The sequence below is a fragment of the Herpailurus yagouaroundi genome, unplaced genomic scaffold, assembly GCF_014898765.1.
Source record: "Herpailurus yagouaroundi ecotype Mexico unplaced genomic scaffold, PumYag 182, whole genome shotgun sequence".
Taxonomy (NCBI): Eukaryota; Metazoa; Chordata; class Mammalia; order Carnivora; family Felidae; genus Herpailurus; species Herpailurus yagouaroundi.
In genome coordinates, this window is record NW_024412413.1 from 57,246,577 (window position 1) to 57,252,498 (window position 5,922).

Below are 5,922 nucleotides of genomic sequence, written 5' to 3' on the forward strand. Positions count from 1 at the left end.
TATATATATAAGTATATATAAGTACTTATATATAAGTACATATACTGTACATATATACTATATATATACTATATTAAGAAATATAAAACATGATGTGTTTTATAGAATGGATACATAGCTAAGTGCTGGTCTGAATATGTTAGAAATATTTATGTGTTAAAATCACACTGGAAACCAAATTTTCGTTTTCATAAAAAGTAGCTTGAAATAAAAAGGAACTTGCTAGTAAACCCAATGAACTTTTACAAGTATGATTTTAAAAAATTCCCAGCACCACCCTCCCACACTTGGAAAAAAAGTGGTAGATTTGCATAGAACCGTTACATGATAGCTCACTTCTGTACAGTATGGAAGCTGGCTTTCTAGTCAATGTGAAATTCCTGAAGTACATCTTTTGAAGACTTTTCTACTAAAATTACCCATATCAAATACCCACCCATACTTAAAGGAAGGAGATTATACAAAGATTAGGGTCACTGGGGGTCATTATAAGAATTCGGTCCACTACAGACATCATATGCCCTCTTCTATGCTTTTTGTTTTTAACATTTACTTATTTTTTTTGAGTCAGAGAGACAGAGCATGAACAGGGGAGGGTCAGAGAGAGGGAGACACAGAATCTGAAACAGGCTCCAGGCTCTGAGCTGTCAGCACAGAGCCTGACGTGGGGCTGGAACTCATGGACCGTGAGATCATGACCTGAGCCAAAGTCGGATGCTTAACCACTGAGCCACCCAGGCGCCCCATGCTTATTTTTATTATATTTAGCAAGCTGTAATTTAGTACTTACTATGTACCAGACACTGTCCTGCTATTTTAGGAGAATACTATTATTATGCCCATTTTTCAAAGGAGAAAAAGAGAGACACACTGAGGTTACATCACCTGACCAAGATCACACAGCTGTAAAAATAGGAGTTTCAAACCCAGTCAGGCTGGCTCTGGAGTCTGTGCTCTTAACCTTATACTATGCTCTACACAGCTAGAGTGAGACTTTTATGACAGTTTATCTCTCCTGTTTATCATACTATCTAAATTAACTTCAATACATGACAGTTAAGTATGTTATACATCATATTAAACCTTTTCTAAGTATTTTTTCAAAGAATGCTATTGAACAACCATGGCTTGATTTGTGCCATATTAAGCAACTATGGCACCATATATGCCACTGACACAGGCCAGGCATGATTCTAAGATGGTGGGGAGAGAACACTTAAAATTGTACATCAAGATATACAAATAGGGGCACGTGGGTGGCTCATTCGGTTGAGACTCCGACTTTGGCTCAGGTCATGATCTCCCGGTTCATGGGTTTGAGCCCCATGTCAGGCTCTGTGCTGACAGCTCAGAGCCTGGAGCCTGCTTCAGACGCTGTGTCTCCCTCTCTCTCTGCCCCTCCCTTGCTTACTCTGTCTCTCTCTCAAAAAATAAAAACATTTAAAAAAATTTTTTAAAAAGACATACAAATAAATACCCACATACATTATGTTATGGTAAGTGTCATAATAAAATTAAATTATATTATCAGGTGATTTAAGGGGATAGGTGCTGAAAATACGATGTCTGCTTTCCTATATTTGAGTTCCACATCTGATCATTTCATATAAAATAGTAATTTGGGAAATGACTTGAATAAAAGTGAAATCCTAAGAGCTGAAACATTAACTAATCAAGAAATTAAATTTAAAGTTCTCTCAGCATCCTATTCTCTTTGTTACACTTTGAAATTAATCATATTCCCATAGGCAGAAAAGCTAATATAGGTAAGATCAGCAAACAGGGATTTGCCCCAGTTGCTACTGTTTGTGAATATATTACTTTCCCTAGGTGGAGTTTGAGTGGAAGTACTTCAAATCACATCAGCACTGAAATTAGTCTTCTTGATTAATGTCATGTTTTATAACAAGCATTTGTAAAGCAGTGAGCCTTTGCCACTATAAAATGGGGCATCTGTTAATATGTGTTTATATCTGCTCATCGATTAAATGTAATTATGTTTCCCTATGGTTTTCAACCAAAGAAGATTTACATGTAAATGTATGGATTCTTTTGAGATTAGTGAAAATTCTGCATAAAGAGGAAAGGAGGAGGAACCAAATGAAGTTAGCATTTATTAATTATTATGTGCCAGGTAGTTTTGATATATTATCCCATTTAAACCTCACAATATCTGCATGACATTTCTAGTATAATCCCTAGTTTACAAATAAAACCCCCTGAGGCTTAATGCAGTTAAGATAATTGTTTGAGATCATGCTATTTACATCTAGCTCATTCATGCCTAGCATTAACCACCTGTAGGCATCTAAAAAGTGTGTATGTCAACAGATTTTGGAATAAATATTCTCAGTTTGCTACTTGCAGAGGGTGCTTTAATTTTTTTTTTTTTTTTAATTTCTCACTTTAGCGTGACTCACAAACACCGTGTGAGTAGAATTCTCTGGCTGGTACATCCAGTCCAGACAAGCAAATGCTCCTATAGATTTCACTCAGACATTAGCGCTGTCTCTACCCTGTCTCTTCTGTTCTGATGATATTCTAATAACCTCCTGGCTTCACCTTCACAACCCAGTTCCAACTGTCCGATAAAAATGGTAAAAAGGAACAAATGATTCAAGTTTAAGGCTTTATTTTCCCTGGGATTCAGCTGAGGGCTGAACTATATGCCCCACCCCAAATTATACATATATTGAAGCCATGATCCAAATGGTCCAGTAATCATTAAGAAAACAGTTTAACAACCAAAATGCAACTTGAAAATAAGCAAATGTGTACCTTCAATTTCTCAATATGAAAATCATATTTAGATCACAGCAATGCTTAGTAATAGCCCCTTTCCATCCATCCTCTTTAATGACATAAGTGCCTTTCTTCAAATTATCTGAAAAATTCCCACTGAAGCCTTAGTATATGCATGCTTTATTTTTATGGTATTCCTTTCCCTTTTTAAAATGTGCATGAGGGATAAAAGAGGAAGAATTTTTCTTACAACTTAACCCTCAGAGGAGGAGGTGAAGGGAACAAAATTGGAAGAAAAGCAAGGATCCATTTTCTAGGTGGAGAAGGGAAAAGTTAGAAATAATCTAATATTAATAATTTACAGAATTCATTACTTCGTGAGTGTATATTTACCCAGAAATCTTAACAATGAAAATATCCAAACAAGGAAACTCCACAAAATATTTTAACAGCTTTATTAATGTATATAATATATACAGTTCAGCCATCAGGGTTTACTAATTCAATGTTTACTATATTCACAGATGTCTAACCATTAGCACAATCTAATTTTCAACATCTTTCTTATCTCCCCCCCAAAAAATAAGCAGAGCATAGAGGATTTTTATGGCAGTGAAAACTATTCTGTATGATGCTATAATGGTGGGTACATGTCATTACACATTTGTCAAACCCATAGAATGCAGAACACTGAGAGTGAACCCTCATGCAAACTATGGACTTTGGGTGATAATAATGTGTCAATATAAGTTTACCAGTTGTAATAAATGAACAACTCTGGTGCAGGATGTTAATAATGTGGGAGGCTATACGCATGGGGAGGAGTAGATGGAAAAAACTCTGTACCTGCCACTCAATTTTGCTGTGAAGCAGACACTGCTTTAAAAAATAAAGTCTATTAAAAAAAAAAAAAAACTCTATATCCATCAGCAGTAACTCCCCATCTCTCTATCCCTGTAGCTCTTGGCAACCACAAATCTACTTTGTCTTTATAGATTTTACCTTTCCCAGCAATTTCATATATGGTTATCTTAATGAGGTAACTATTACACAAATGTAAGTAATAGAAAATTATTTGCTAAATTGATGGGATGCACTTCTGGGTTGCTCCGGAAAAGAGCCAGCTTCTTAGATTAAAATCTCTCAATACTTCCTCCAAAAGGCACACTCATCAACAAACAGGGCAAATGAAACCACACAAAACTGCCTTCTCTGACATCACCTGGACACAGAGGGTGTCACAATCCTTCAAATGCATATAAGGAAAGAAGTTAACACCAAATTCTAGCAGACATAATTGGACCTCACTCCACAGGCAAGATGGAAATCGGGTGTGCCTGAAGAGATGGGGTAGCCAGAAGATCTCAGACAAAATCATATCCAGAATGGCAAGGCCTAATTCCAAAACAGGTGTGAGATCTGAGCACTGGCTATAAAAAAGTACTTGAAAATATGTAGGATCTGAAGAGGCAAATTGGAAAAATGAACTCTTCTGGAAAAGAATGAAGTGAATAACACTATAAGACAAGACAAACCTTCCACATTGTGAAAAAGAAAGCTTTTATTTCCTTCTCAGAAATGTCTATGCCTTTTATTATTCTTTATTGCCATCCTGCACTGTATGCAGAACATTGCTGAATAAAAGTAGTGGGACCAGATACCTTGCCTTGTTCCCAGTCTCAATGGGAAAGTGTTCAGCGTGATGCTCGCTGTTGGGTTTAGTTGATGCCCTTAATTACTTTGAGAAGTATTTTTACTCATGGTTTATTGAGATTTTATCATGAATGAGTTTAAATATAAGCAAATGTACTTTTTTCCAGCATCTATTGACATGATCATATTCATATATATTTGTCCTTTATTCTGCCAGTATGATGAATATAATGAGTGACTGACCAAAGTTAAATCAACTTTTCAACTCTGGAATAAATGATACTTGGCCATGATAAATTATTTGGTAATAGGAAAAATATATATTTGTTTTAATTAAGAATATGTATTAAGTAGATCTATAAAAACATAATACATATTTTAATAAATATTTTTGTACCTAGATTTTTAGAGTATGTTTTTGGTTTTATTGTAGTTTTCTTGTAATGTTGCATCATTTTACTATCAGCATAAAGTGTATTGGCAAACATTCTCCCCCATAGTGCTTTTTCCAAGGATTTTCAGTAGGGTTAGAATTATTTTGTTCTCAAATATTTGGTAGAATTTACCAGGAAAGCCATCTGGACCTAGATTACCTCTGTGGAGAACTTTTCAATTAAGAATTTAATATCTTTAATAAGAATAGGCCCATTCAGTTTTCTTTAAAAAAAAATTAATGTTTATTTTTGAGAGGGAACGTGTGCAGGGGAGAGGCAGAGACAGAGGCAGACACAGAATCTGAAGCAGGCTCCAGGTTCTGAGCTGTCAGCACAGAACCCGATGTGGGGCTCGAACTCAAGATCTGTGAGATCATGACCTGAGCAGAAGTCGGATGCTTAACTGACTGAACCACCCAGGTGCCCCTAGCTTTCCATTCATTCTTCTGCCAAATTTGCTAATTTGTCTTTTTTAATACCTTTAAGCTGTCAATTTTATTAGCCCAGAGCCCCTGTGTTTGATAACCTACAGCAACACTGCTCTTGCTCACTAGTAGAGGAAGGAGGGAAAAGAGAAGGCTAAATCTATTACCTTCCCAGTGGGCCAACAGATGGGTATAAAAGAGTAGCTGATAAGTGTGTGTGTGTGTGTGTGTGTAGAAAATTTGATTCAGAATATAATTATGAATTGACAGCTTGCTGCAGTTCTAGTTCCCCAAAAAGCAGATACTGATCTAGACATTAGCATGAGGAACAGGGATTGGGTCAAAGAAATCAGTTAACCTGTGACTCAGTCCCAATCAAATTCTCAGGTGAGCCCCTGGGGAGTTCTGGAACTAAGATGGACCTTAAAAGCTCTCCTAACTTGGGGACTGAGTATTGAGTCTTACGAGTGCTACACTGATCAGCCATTGACGTGGGCTGCCTCTGGAAGGAGCTACGATCTTGGGTGAGGCAATCCTCTTCTTTAAGGGCAGTTCCCCTAAAGAGCTGGCAGCTGAAGGTCAATTCTCCCACTCTCAGCAGCTATGGGAATTAGTCCTTCAGTTACGGAAAGCGAGTCTAGGCAATGCATCCCAGTGTCCATCCCACA